At 43.3% G+C, this 15116-nt stretch overlaps 1 protein-coding gene across 6 annotated transcripts in view; it reads left to right on the top strand.

The window, feature by feature from the left end:
• Rftn1 (raftlin, lipid raft linker 1) overlaps positions 1 to 15116 on the top strand; it is a 220469-nt gene that overhangs the window by 192860 nt on the left and 12493 nt on the right. The window lies entirely within an intron of this gene.

Raw genomic sequence — 15116 nt, 5'->3', positions numbered from 1 at the left:
ACACACACACACACACACACACACACACACACACACACACACACACACACACACACAACCAGTTTCAGGAGATCACATAGCAAATGGATTTTACTTGAAGTGTTCAGATTAGGCAAATCTGTTGAGGTGGAAAGTGGATTAATGGCCACCAAGAGGACAGAGAGTGGAGGAGAGTGGCTACTAATAGATATAAGGAGGTACAGGATGTTCGGGGCCTGAGGAAAATGCCTGAACCTTAGATTATGGTGACTGTTGCTCTGTGCCACTTAATTTTCAAGTTTTAAGTAGATGAACTTCAAGATAATTTCACTTGTATACCAATAAGCTGAAAAGGTGGTTCATGGTAATTTAGCCAACATAACTAAGGAAATAAAAGACTAACCTGGCTAGGCACTGGTGGCTCACTGCTTACCTGAGAGCCTGAAATCTGAGGATCCCAGTTTGAAACCAGTCCAGGTAGAAAAGTCTAGGAGACTCTTAGCTCCAGTTTACCCGCTAAGAGCCAAATGTGGAGCTGTGGTAAAAGTGCTAGAGTGCCAGACTTGAGTGGAGGAACCAAGTGAGAGTGCGAGGCTCTGAGTTCAAGTACACACACAAACATGAACCTTTCCTGCTGGGAAGATGGTGATATAAGTCTTAGTGTAGATCCTGCCAGTGTGTATTCTGCCTATACTTGCACAGTGTTTACAAAAATGGGATGATAGTGATTCATACTGTTGAAAAGTTTTATATTTAACAACATATCCTGAAAATATTCCATCATTATTAGGCTTTTACTTTTTTTCCTTTGCAGTGTTGCCCATGACCCGTGCTGAGCAAGCACTCGGCCACTGAGCGACACCCCTCGCTCAAAGATCCTTTCTTGAAGGAACAATTAACTTCCTATTTTAGGGCAGCTTTAGGTTTGCAGCAACATTAGACTGAAGCAAGTGAGAATTCCTGGGTGTGTCTATCCTCCCAACTACCAAAAGCTCCCCTAGAGTGGAACATTTGTGAAAACCGAGGAAACTACATCTCAAAGCCCTCACAGCCCCTAGTTTCCATTGGATTTCATTCTTGGCGTTGCATTGTCTGTGGGTTTTGACAAATACGTGGAGACATGTATCAAACCTTATAGTATCATATAGAGCTGGTGCACTGGCCTAAACCCCTTCTCCTACCCTGGAACCCTGGAAATTACTCATCTTTTTGTCATCTCCATTGTTCTGTCTTTTCCAGAATGTTACATGGCTAAAGTCAGATAGGATGTAGCCTTTTCAGATTGGCTTCCTCACCAGGTAATATAGACTTGGGAGTTCTCCCATGTCAAGGAGCGGCATGACTCATGTCTTTTCCTCTGTTTTATCCATCTATTCATCAGCTGAAAGACATTTCTATTCCTTTCGTGGATAAAGCTGATAGAAACACCCCGTACAGGTTTGGGGGTGGACAGATGTTTCAGCTCTTAGATGTAAATGCAAAGGAATGTAACTTCTGCATTGTATGGTATGTTTAATTTTGGAAGAAATTGCCAAACTGTCTTCCAAAGTGGCTGTGACATTTTGCATTCCCACCACCAATGGATGAGAGTTCCTGTTACTCCACACTTCACCAGCATTTAGTGTTGTCAGTGTTTGGGATTTTGGACATTGTCATAGTTGTATAGTGGTATCTTCTTGACTTTCATTTTCCTTAGTGACATGATAAATGTGTGTGTGTGTGTGTTTGAGAGAGAAAGAAAGAGAGAGAGAGAGATTGTACTGTAGCTTAAACTCAGGGCCTGGATGCTATCCCTTAGTGACATTCTACCACTTGAGTCAGACCTCCACTTCCAGCTTTTTGGTGGTTAGAGAGAAATCTTACACACTTTTCTGCCTGCCTGGCTTTGAACCATAATCTTCAGATCTTAGACTCCTGAGTAGCTAGAACTACAGGTATGAGCGACCAATGCCCAGAAATAAACATCATATTTCATATACTTACTTGCCATATCTTTATTGGTGTCTATCTAGAGCTTATGCTGATTTTTAATTGTTTTCTTTCTTACTGTTGAGTTTTAAGAGTTCTTTATGTAATCTGGGTACAAATCCTTTTTCTGATATGTCTTCTGTGCCAATTCCAAGGCTTGAACTCCAAGCCTCACATTCACTTGGCTTTCTTGTTTGTGGCTGGCATTATACCACTTGAGCTACACCTTTAGTCCAGCTTCTTTGCTCATTATTTGGTGGAGTCTCACAGACTTTTCTGCCCTGGCTGACTTTGATCCTGATCCTCCAGATCTCAGCTTCCTATGTAGCTAGGATTATAAGCCTGGAGCAAATACTTTCTTAGTCCATGGCTTGTCTTCTCATTCCCTTGAGGTCTTTACTTTGGAATTTTATCCCATTCAAACAAGTTGTACCTTTGATTTCACCTTGAAAAATTCTTGATGTCAAAAGGAGGTTTAGGTAAGAAAGTGAGTAGCAGAATTTGCACAAAGGCGTCATTTTATTTAAAATCTATCTGTGCCACAGGATTCTGCAGATACAAACTTCTGATATAAACACTAAGTCACTTTCAAAGAAGCAAGATGACTTGTTTCTATTAAGTATTAGTTGGGTATTGTATTTTCTAGTCTGTATCAGTTTTTATTGGGTAACAAATCATCCCAAGCATGACAGCTTCTGGTAATCATTTATTTAGCTAACGATTCTTCATCTCGGCAATTCTACTGTAGGGCACTTGGTGGATCATTGCTAAGTCACTAATGGCTTAGTGACTTAGAGTGACCTTACTTGTGTATCTGGCACTTGGCTGGCTTTTAGCAAGGGTAACAGATTTTTGCATATCTTAACATCCAGTAGGCTAGTATGAGATCCTATATAGGATGACCATCACAAAGTGTCCTTGATTGCTGCCCATTGGCAGGCCCCAATGTGTGGCCTTATTTCATGCCTCTGTTTGTATTGCATGTGTTAATGTCCCATTGACTAAATAAAGCCACAAAACCAAGCTCAGGGTTCAGTGGGAAAACAGATACTATCTCTCGATAGGCAAGCCGTGACATACCCCAGTGGTTCCAAAGCTGAGAAGGGACAAATCAATAGGTATGGCCAGTTGAATAATAGCCCAGTCTTGACTAAAGGCCAGTGGCCTTGGTGCTTGGTGACTAGCATATGGCTCTGTGTATTTAATTTTTATACATGAATATACTTTTAACTTGCACATAAAGAATGCTCAGAAAAGTGATAGCGCCACTTCTTGGCAGATTAGCTCACATTTTCAATAGCAAATTTGTGTCTTGTTATTGCTAGATGTGATTATAGCAGTTAATACGTTGAGAATAGATACGCTGTGGTAGATCTATATACTGACTCACTCAAAAACTAATTGTGGGAACAAGGCAACTCCCTGTCTTTTTGGAGCTGGCATGCCAAGCAGTGGACAGTGTGCTGGCATGGTGAGGTAAAATAGAGGGTTCCAGAAGGATTTTTGAGAGTTGGGCAATATCTTTGAGATCATTTTAGTTTCTTGATTTGGGTGTTTTTCTTTTACTAGCTTGTCTTCCGGTGGGTTACAGTCCAGGTGCCGATGCTAACTCACGCAACAGCTTGTTTTATGTAGGCTCGGAGGGAGAATGAGAGGAGACTACAGGGCAGTCAAGGGCCTGCCAACATGTCCTGAAAGCTGGAAATGGACATTCTGGGCACCTCAGAAGCCTTATTAATTGTGCATGCACTTACCAGGAGCTGAGTTCTTGGAGGACGTGCTGGGGGGATTAGCACAGTGTGATTTCATTTGAGGAAAGGAGAACCAGTAGGAGCAGAGTGTTGTTAGAATGGCGTAACCATAGCAACAAGATGCTGACAGTGAGGGTTCCACAAAGAGAATATCGACTGGCTTTGATTGCCCCAACCCCGATTGGAAGGATGACACTTCACATTTACCAAGCAGAGCGAGTCAGAGGGAGAAAAATCATAGGTGCTATGTATGGTGGGTCCCTTGCTAGATTGGATAGCAGACTAATGCTTTCATTTCCATCCCTCCCTTTCTTACGGTTTTGAACCAACCTTTATTCAGAGACATTTCCTGGGTCACTCTCAGGCCTCTACTGCCAATAGGTAAAGGTGGCGATTGTGACTTCAAAGTCCTAGAATTTTTATAGACTAACTTACCCTTTCCACTCCAAAGTATCTTTTCAATGTACACTGTGGAAAAGCTCTTTTGAGCCAATCCTATTTTCTGGCTAACAGATTAAAGTGAAAAATGAGAAAGAAAGGTTAGAAATATGATCCCCTCGCTTCCCCCCCCTCAATTCTCTAGAGAGAATAATAAAGTGATAAATCATATTTACTCCCAGAAAGTCTGTCCTCTCCCTCAAAGGAAGTAAGAAGGAATTGGTAAGTCCCTAGATGGGGAAAATGTTTCTTGTTATCAAACAAAGCTGGTTCTACATCTGCAGAGAGGACTTGCTGGCCCACTGAACTGGCTTGTGCACTTGATATCTGCAGCTGGAGTCCAGGAGCATCTCACTATTGAAGCATGCGGTCCTGCTATGAGTGGCCAACAGCACGTAGGGGTCTGGAGTTGATAACTGTATGCAGAACTATAGTGCCTGTCCATTCTAATGGTCAGAGTCCACCCCAGCCATCACGCCCTTGATCTTCAAACATCCAGCCTCATTACTTTCCCGGGATCAGAGAACCAACCCCTCCTGGTTCTCATTCTGCCTAAGTGTGCACTTAGATAGCACATAAGGATATATCCTGTCCCTCCAGCCCAGTGCCTGTTCCCCTGCCCACCTCCCTCAGTGTAGGACTTCAGAAAACCATACATAACAGGGCCAACTTACCAGTGTGCCCAGAATCTGTGGCACTGTTATCTTGAACATGCAGATTTGCTTTCCCTGCCAGGCTGGCGAGCTCCTATAGGAGATCCAGGCAAGGCGGGTAGCTGAGGTTCTTTTCCCTGACTATGGCCTTTTATCTCTCCTTCCCAGGGTATGCTGGTGGTTCTGCTGGCCTCACACCAGTTACCATAAATTAGACGTCAGGACTCCAGAGATAATGCGAGTTCACAGTGCATCTGGCACAGAGGAAAGGAGGGCTAGGTGTCTCAGCCTCCAGGATAGTGGAGAATTAGCAATACTGAAACTCCCCAGTAGCAGCTATTAGTTTATTTCTCTCTAGTCAAACCAGGAATTTTTTTTTTACTGATTGTCCTACTAGAGATATGCTTGAATATTAGCACTTTCTAGAATAATGGATATGTAACCAGGTAGCTTTTGCCATGTAATAGAGCATGCCAAAGGTCAATAATGCTTCCCTTTTGCTCATGGGCTTTAGGTCAGCTGGAGGATTCTTGCTGCTAGAGTCAGACTTCACTCTCGGCTGCAATTGAATCCAGGTTTTTTAGACCCCCCCCCCGCCCCCAGGCCCAAAGCCAGAAGTTCTGAGTTAGTTTCAGTCATTTGCTCTCATATACCAAATAACGAAACATGGTGAAGGGCAGAGAATGAAGACTTACTACATGACAGCCATGGGAAGACAGCACTTCAGTGTATCTTCAGCCATCCTCAGAGGTACAGACAATGGCTTTAGATAACAGAGGGAGAAAAAATGGGAGCAGAGGATGAGAAAGACGTGCAGAGTTAATAGTCCCAGGTTGCAAGTATGGACTGGTTGACCATTAGCTCAGTCTTTGTCCTAGGAGGCATTCCAGATAATTTGTTATCACTTTATTTCTGGAACAGGAACAAGGTGATCTCCTGAATTTTTGGCTGCTTGCTTTTAAGATGATAAGAAGACATTGCTTAGCCAGGTGCTGGTGTTCATGCCTATAATCCTCGCTACTCAGGAGACTGAGCAATCTGAGGATAGTGGTTCAAATCCAGCCTGAGCAGAAAAGTCTGTTTGATGAGACTTTTATTTCCAATAAACCACCAGAAAACCGGAAGTGGTACCATGGCTCAAAGTGGTAGAGTACTAACTAGCCTTGAGCAAAAGAGCTCAGGAACAGCACCCAGGCCCAGAGTTCTAACCATACCACTGACAAAAAAAAAGAAAAGAAAAATATATTGCTTATGAGAGTACAGATTGCCTTCTATACAGTATTTGTTTGTTTGTTGTCAGTCGTGGGGCTTGAACTCTGTCCCTCAGCTCTTCAGCTCAAGACTAGCGCTCTACCACTTGAGCTACAGCGCCATTTCCTGCCTTCTATGCAATATTAATACCTGTAAATCTAATCTTGTAGCCCAGAGTTGACTGTAGCAGAAAAGAGCACAGATTCAAAGTTGGGGAACTCTCAAGTTGCCTCTTACTGACTTACTCGGAGGTCTCTGTAGTCTCTTATGAAATTGGAATCTCTTACAAGTCTTCTGGTTGGCTGAGTCAAATGTCTGTCATCAGTCAACAGGCTAGCCTGGGCTTGTCTACATGGCTAGGCAGTGTTCAGTGAGAGCAGACCCACCCAGCAAGGCCCTGGAAGGCTGGGTTCAGGACCCTTGTAATCACATCAGTCAGATCCTATTTGTCTGTCTGCAGTTAGGTTGTAGAGGACCCTGTGGAGGAAGGTATCGTACTTCAGCTAATCATAGTGCTGTCCAGCATTGTGTTGACCCAGACAGCAGCAGAACTAGCTGCCTTTGGTGTGTGATGGAGTCAGGCAGAGATGGGGATTCACTAGCCCAGATGGTGAGTAATCTTGGAACTGAAGCTTTCTCCTCATTCTGTGTATTTACTTGCATCTGCCTCTTTTTCTACATCTAAGAACTAAGCTTTTTTTTTTTAACTTATTCTCTTTGAACATTTCAAAAGCCAAAGTTGTCTAAAATGAGACACTGCTCTCTTTGAGACTCTATTATGTTGGCCTAATTACATATCAGCTGAATGTTTTTTTTTTCTGGGGCATTGTGTATAAAACAAAGAGAAAAACATCCCCAGTGGCCAGCCAGCCAGTGTGCCTGTCCCTCCTCTGGTTGGCAGGAGCCCAAGTCTGGGAGACGCTGAGAGTAAAATCAAGGGCAGCCCTATGCTGGCTTTAGAGGGCTTTTCCCTCTCTCCAGGGAGAACGAGGGGTTTCCATCTACCTCCATGGGCTTCCATCTTTGCTTCCTAGGTGCCCAGGGTAGAGATTGGTGAATGGATTGTGGTGCAGGCAGTGCCTTGCCTTTCGGGACACTGAGGAATGTGTAAGTGGTACACAACTGGACCAGTATTAGCACATCTGCTTTTCATTTGATAGCAGAGGACAAGTGTCCCCTCTTTGCAGCTTGGCATTCTCTTCCTGCCCTGCCTTGAGTCTCCACTTTGCTTCTCTGGGAATGTGATCTACTTCTCTGCCACTGGGTTGGTGTGTCCTGCTTACCCCCTCACCAGAAATCCAGTCCTGAGCCAGCCTCCTCTCCTCTTGAGTTTTCATCTTCTCTGCATTGGCTGATACCTTCAAGGTCTGATTTCCATTCTAGTCTTTTCTTGACACTAGACCATCAATTTGTTTCCTTTTACTGCTATAACAAGTTAGTATGAATGTAGTGGCTTACAATGACATGTTTATTAGCTTACAATTCTGGAGGGATATTAAGAGATAAAGTAAAGGAGTTGACAGTAGCACAGTCTCTGGAGATGGTAGGAGAGAATCTCTTGCTTGTCTATTCTCGATTCCACAGGCTATCTAGATTCCTTCGCTCAGGGTCCCTTCCTAGGCTGTCTGGTCTCCGCTTGTCAGGACATCTTCTCTGACTCTGTCCTTCTTGCCTGTCTCTCTTAAAGGCCTTTTTAAAACTGCATCTAGAATAATCCAGGATAGATTGTCCATCTCAGGATCGTTAACTTGATCATAGTCACCAAATCCATGTTTCTATGTCAGGAGGCATAGCAAAAGGCCCGGCAGTTAGGATGTAGACATCTTTGGAGACTGCCACCGTCTGTCTCATTCTGCTGCCTCCTGTACAGGTTCCTTGCACTCCTCAGGCCTATGGTAGACTCCATTTCCTTCATTGTACCTCCTCATCCTGTGTGTCCTGGTTTAACATATGAGCAGCCATTGCCCAGCTAATGCCTCATTAATGGGCATTGGTCTCCAGTGTCTTCCTCTTATACACAGGCCTCCAGTGAAGGACTTCATACATTTTTTTTTAACATGTAAGATAAATTCCCAGAAGCGAGACTGTTGGATCAAAGGGTAAACATATTTGTAATCTTGAACGATATTGTCAAGTTGTTCTCCAGTGGGGCTGACTCGGTTTGCCTTCCCATCAGCAGAGTGGAAGGAAGTTTGCTTCTCGATAGCCTGGTCAACAGAGTGGGCAGTGGTCACACACCAAGGCTTTTTACCAGGTTGATGGGTAAAGTACACACACACACACACACACACACACACACACACACACACACATTACCTCAAGGTACTTTGATTTGCATTTCTCTTAAGGAGATTCTGCATTTTCTCATGTGCTTCATAGCCAGTTGATTTTCCTTTTCTCTGCTCTCTCAACATATCCTTGCCCATTTTGAAATTTAGATAACTGGGTTTACCTTTCTTTCTTTTTTTTTTTTTTTTGGCCAGTCCTGTGGCTTGGACTCTAGGCCTAGGCACTGTCCCTGAGATTTTGTGCTCAAGGCTAGTACTGTACCACTTCAGCCACAGCTCTGCTTCCAGCTTGTTTTGGTAGTATATTGGAGATAGGAGACTCATGGACTTTCCCACCCAGGCTGGTTTTGAACCATGATCCTCTGATCTCAGTGTCTTGAGTAGCTAGGATTACAGACATGAGCCATTAGCACCCAGCTCTTTCTTATTGATTTCTAGAACCTATGTGTATATACAAATATTTTCCCATTTCATCATTTGTCTCGATTTTGTAGACACTGATTTTGTCATGGAGATAGATTTTTATGCAGTCAAATTTATTTTTATTTTTTTGGTTTCTGAAGTATTAAGTTATTTAGAAAGGGTTTGCAATGGATCCTTTAAATACTAAAAGAGTACGATTGTGTTAAAGAAGAGAAATTGGACACAGGCATCTATCTTCTGAAAAAGATTCAGTGAAATGATAATAAGGGAATAATGTGGATAGAAAATTGAATAGAGTTGATCTTCATATTTATGAATTCTACATGTGCAAATTCACCTGCATACTAAGACTTCATCTGCAACTCCAGAATTAATGCACAGGGTGCTTTCCAAGCTCTTGTAAATCTGCAGAATGTTTGGACCCCGACCTCCGAGGCGCTTGCTTATACTTGAGGCCAGGCTCTGCCCCATCATTGTGTTGCTCATGCTATAAACAAGTGCCTTCCTTGGGTCTTATACATAAGGTCACGTTTTCCCCATTTTGTGCCTCTTTTTTTGACCTTGTTGCTACAAGAAGCCCCTGGAGTAGTGAGGCAGTACTGTGCAGTATTTCTAAGCACAGAATGCTGTGATGTGCCCTACAGAGCATATAGATTTTATTCAGTCTTGAGTTTGGTGGTGAGTTCAATGTTAATGAATCAACAATGTGTGCCAAACAAAATGTCTTTAAACAGAAACAAAAATAAAATAAGGCTCTATGTTGATGGGTTGATAAAAATACAAGAATCTCAACCTTTTTTTTCCCTTAGGTGATATGGTTCAGTATTCACTAATTCAGTGTTCAAACGAGTATTATAAAATGTAGTTACTAGCCAGGCACTGATGGCCCACCCCTGTAATCCTAGCTACTCAGGAGGCTGGGATCTTAGGGTTGAGGTTCAAAGCTGCCAGGCAGGAAAGTCCATGAGACTCATTTCCAGTTAATCACTAGAAAATGGGAAGTGGCGCTGTGGCTGAAAGTAGTAAAGGGCTAGCCTTAAGTGAGAAAAAGCTCATAGATAGTGCCCAGTCCCTGAGTGTCAGCCCCATGACTGACAAAATAAAATAAAATTTTAAAAAATGTAATTACTGAGTAAAACTATACATAAATGAGTGGATGGAAGATAGATATTCATAAGAGAAAAATTGAAGAGATACTAGTTATTTCAGCAGGTTTTTATGTGTTTGTTTATTTATTTATTTATTTTTGCTGGTGTTAGGCATTGGTCCTTGGCGTGGGCATTGTCCTTGAGCTTTTATGTGCTTAAGGCTAGTACTCTACCACTTGAGACATATCTCCACTTCCAGTTTTTTTGGTAGTTTATTGGAGAATAATAGTCATGCACAGACTGGCTTTAAACCACTATCCCCAAATCTCAGCCTCCTGAGTAGCTAGGATTACAGGTGTGAGCCACTGGTGCCTGGCTCAGCAGGTTTGTAGGAGGAAGAAAGTAGATATATATCCAGCAAAGTAGATGAAACCCTTTTTATCTTGAGAATCCGTAGCTCACATCTGTACATCTGTAATGCTAGCTACTTAGGAGGCTGAGATCTGACGAATGTGGTTTGAAGCCAGCCCTAGTGAGAAAGTCTGTGAGACACTTATCTCTAATTAAGCACCCAAAAAGCCAGAAGTATAGTTGTGGTTCAAGTGGCAGAGTAAGCCTTGAGCAACAAAGCTTAGGTACAGCACCCAGGCCCTGAGTTCGGGCCCCAGGACCAGCACAAAAAACAACACAGTACATACATCACCAGGGAAAGGATGAAAGATCCATACTTCCAGAGCTCTGCTAGCTATAGAGATAGTGCAGAGATCAGCAGAAACCACTCAAAGAGATAAAGTACACATATCCATGAAACAAAGCCAGGATGCTAAAACAAAAAACAAACAACTGAAAGATAAGAGCGAGCTTTAAGGTACTAAAAATAGGACAGCACAAAAAAATTAAAACACCATTAAAAGGCTGGAAGATAAATGAAGGAAATCTCTTAAATGATAGTATAAGGAAATAGGAGTGGAAAGGTCATGAAATTAAACCATTTTGACAATAGGAGGTCCAAAAAGAATGAAGTCTGAAAATGTAGGGGAGAAAGGTTATTTTAAAAAAGAAAATCCACCACCATTTTTCAGAGTTGAAGGACAAGAGTTCTTAGATTGCAATGCTATCAAGTATATGGTCTTTGAATTAAAAGAAAAAGACACACAGTAAAGCACATTGCTGTGAAATTTTAGGAATTTGGGAGGTGGAGAAGAGGTTCTACCCAAAGGATTAATAGCACAATGTTTATTTCAATAACAATGCCAACATCTAGAAGCTAGAGAGAGCAATTTTTCCATCAAAATTTTGATGGAAATACAAATTTTAGCCCTGGTGTTTGTACTCAGAAGATGAAGACAGGGACATATTTAGGAATGCCAGAATTCAAGTGACTTCTGGGGCATTGTTTTCTAGGTAAAGGAAGTGCTCCATTGAAATGAGAAGGGAACCAAAGAAAAACACACCAGCCATAGAGGATAGTGTAAGAAGGACTCAGGCATGGAAGGCAGTCAGAGCAGATTGGAACAAGGGTTTAGAGAGCTCCAGAAATGTCTCTAGTGAAGACCACATGGTGAAGCTTTTATGTGCAGGGGATATCTACAGGTAGCATCAAGGTATTGAAATATGTGGAATAGATGAATTATGGATATGTGTAATAGCAAGGAATTGAAAAATAAAAACACGTAATTCTTAACTTTAAAAAAGCCAGTTATAGTTTTTTAAGAGGTGGCAATGGCACAGCATTGAGTAAAACATCCACAAGGTGTAATAACATATATACTGTCACTGATTTAAAAATTATATAATGTAAAATACAGATGGAAATTCAGGAAAAGGAAGAACAAACTGACATTCAGGGTCCAAAGTTTTTTTTTTCTTTTTACTGGATCACAATGTAGCCTCCTAATTCTTTCCCCCACAGGTACAGTCTTTAACAGTGGTTAAAACAAACAAACAAACAAAAACAAGTACCTTTTAATTTAGTAAACTCTCCATTCTGGCCATGATTTTTGGAGGGCACGGGAAGGGTGTGTGGCTGTCTGTTTCCTCAGTTGATTTGTGAGCACTGGAGAAATTACAAGGAACAAAGGGAAAAGGAGCCATAAATACAAATGAATTCCTTTTATACAAGTTAAAAAACCACAGGACATGCTCCACTTTCTTTTCTTTTTTTTAACACTCCAGGTGTGATGGGAGATTACGTATCCACCACAGGAGAGAAGAGACTTAATTAAAATTTTTGCTCCAACTCACAGAAAGAAATGTCTTTCCGTTTGATAAGCAGGCTGGCTTTTGAGTGCTATTGCTGCTTTCTTCTCTTCTCGATGGAGTGTCACAAAAAAAGCAGATCAAAGAGAGCCTTCCATCCGGATCTGTTTCTTACCACCTTTCATAGCTAATGGACTTAAAAGTGTCAGCCACTGACTGGGAGTGTTCATCAAGCTGGTTTGGAAATGCTATCTTCTTACTGTATTGATAATATGCAAACGGACTTTGGTAGATGTTTATGGAAAACCACATTTAGCATTAATTAAACAGAGACCAGCCCAGAGAGTTAGAATGGGGAGAACTTGGAAGAGGGTCACACCACTTCCACCATTTGTATTTTACTCATCAACTCTACCCAGTGAGTGATTGATGGCCAGAAATTAGCACTTGAGATTGAACCCTCCCAAGCCCAGTAGGTCTTGTGTTTTTCCCCTTTTCTTTTTGGTCTTTCAGCTGTTGCACCCTCTAGCCGACATCTCTTACCCCAAGGGGAGGGAAAGTGTTTCGGAGAAATTCCCTGCTGTTTTTCTCTTCAAGATAGTGACAAAATGAAATAAAATGGAGCAAAATAGAAGCGGCAGGGTGAGGCCTGACTGAGAGGCTGGGTCAGGCTGCCGCTGGAGTTGTTCATTGTCTTGCAGCTCTAGGCACCCGCAGAGAAAACTCCAGTCTGGGGCTACTGCCACCAATAAAAGGAATCCATTCTGCCACTCAGGGCTTTGTGAGGTGCCAAAGCTTGTCCTGGTTGCTATGGCTACTGTCTGATTGTGGTGGGTTTGTCACAGTGCTTGATAAAGTGGGAAGGTTATTCTTGATAGACCCAAGTCATCATAACCCTGCAAAGCTTAGAGTGTGGATTTAAATTTTTAAACCGGAAATGCTGGGGTGGGGGAAGGGAATCTCAGCATATCACAGCCAATGCCACCACACTCTTCGGCCTGAGGGCTGTGCCCAGCAGGAGGAATCGTGGCTATGGGGCAAAAAGGGGAGGTGCCCCTATATCCTAAGGGCTGCTGGCCACCTGCTGAGCCATCTTGGTCTGATTGAAGTTTCCAAGACACCCTTTCCTGACACCTGTAAATTGATGGCCCTCTCTCTCTCCCCTCTCTTTCTCCCTCTCCCTCATCCCCCCTTCCTAGTTTCCTTCCTTTACTAGTTTAATGCCCCACTCCCCCTTTGGTTCAGTAGTATTTCCCACAGACACAGCTGATCCTTTAAAAGTCTGTGTTTTTCTTCCTCAGAAAGCAATAGGAACCCTTAGATTGGACATGACAATGAATGGATGCTGGTCCTAGAATTATAGACATGGTGTCTGTGTGTTTGTGCTAGTACAGGGGCTTGAACTCAGGGCCTGGTTGCTTTCCCTTAGCTTTTTTGCTTAAGGCTGGTGCTCTCTCATTTGAGTTACACCTCCACTTCTGGCTTTTTGGTTATTAATTGGAGCTAAGAGTCTCACAGACTTTCCCACCCAGCTGGCTTCAAACCAGAGTCTTCAGATCTCAGCCTCCTGAATATGTAGGATTACAGGCATGAGCCACCAGTGCCTGGCTGACATTTTTTCCCCCAGAAGATGAACTAGGAGGTGAGCTAGGCAGATGCGCTAGGAGGTGCGCTAGGCAGAAGTCTCTGGTTTAGTTGCAGGGCTCTACTCTTTAAAACACAGCTTCCAGCAGCTCTCTGATTCTGAGTAAGCAGATCTAGGCTAGACTGAGGATCTGTATTTCTTCAGTTTTCAGGTGAGGCCTTTTGCTGGCTCCACCAAGCTTTGAGAGCCTCTGGACAGGCCCGTACTTTGTTTCATACAGTTGAGGAGGAAAACAAGGCTCCCAAAGGATAGTTTGCCAGGAGGTTTAGGTGACTTGGCATGGTGAGTGGGTACCCAGTTATAGAAGCTCAGGAGGTAAACAGATGTTCCCTTATCTCTCCTCTCCTTAGTCAGGACAGCAAGATGAGCTAGATTTGTTCTCCCAAGACCACCAGCTCCTGTGGCCTCACCAGACTCTAGGCCCTCTGTGAAGAGCATTCCAGAACAAAACACAAAAGGTGCTAAGTTCAAGTTCTGCCCACTCTATTTCTCCCCACCCAAGAAGCCCAGTTTGACCACAGCCTAGACTCACCCCGCCCCCCTCACTGATGTTTGAAGCCTGGGTGGTTTCAAATGAAGTGACATTACTTGCCTATTTGTTTATTGTGAACTCTCAGGGCTGGACAGGGCCTTTGCACCCAGTGTATCTCTGAAATACTAGAAGGATGAATCTGTGTGCCCACACAGGCTGGAGAACACCCGAGCAGTGTGAGTGAGATTTCCCACAGCCAAAGACAAGAAGCCAGCTGACAAGGGGAGCCACCGTGCACCCAGAGCAGGGATAGGGTGAGGGGTGCTGAGGAGAGGTGAGGCCTACTATCCGTATAGTGAGCCCAAGTGGCGGCCTCACATTCTGGGCTGGCTGCCTGTGCCAGCAGGGCTGTGTTACTCAATTGAAAGACAATTGGGTTGGGAAGGTGGCTCAGTGGTAGAGCACTTGCCTTGCATGCATGAGGCCCTGGGTTCGATTCCTCAGCACCACATAAGCAGAAAAAGCTGGAAGTGGTGCTGTGGCTCAAGTGGTAGAATGCTAGCCTTGAGCTGAAGAGCTGAGGGACAGCACCCAGGCCAGTTCAGGCCCCATGACCAGAAAAGAAAGGAAGGGAGGGAGGGAGGGAAGGAAGGAAAAAAGGAAAATTGTTAGTCCAACATATCTAATGTGAAATAAAGCTAGTCTTCATTTATCCCGTGTGTGTGTGTGTGTGTGTGTGTGTGTGTGTGTGTGTGTTGCTGCTGCAGGATGACTCGATCATCTGACTCGATCATCTGTCAAATGTAATTTAACTCCTTGTGACATACTCAGGTCACTCAGAGCAGTGTGTGTTACCTTACATGCCCTGAGTGTGTCTCAGAGGCATAGGAATTATGCTTCTCTCCAGAGGCTGTTTGTCCAGATGAGAATAAAACAAAATGAATGGATTCCTTTTTTGGGG

This window comes from Dipodomys ordii, unplaced genomic scaffold (genome assembly GCF_000151885.1).
Source record: "Dipodomys ordii isolate 6190 unplaced genomic scaffold, Dord_2.0 Scaffold60, whole genome shotgun sequence".
NCBI lineage: Eukaryota > Metazoa > Chordata > Mammalia > Rodentia > Heteromyidae > Dipodomys > Dipodomys ordii.
This window is presented reverse-complemented; position numbering and strand designations above follow the sequence as displayed.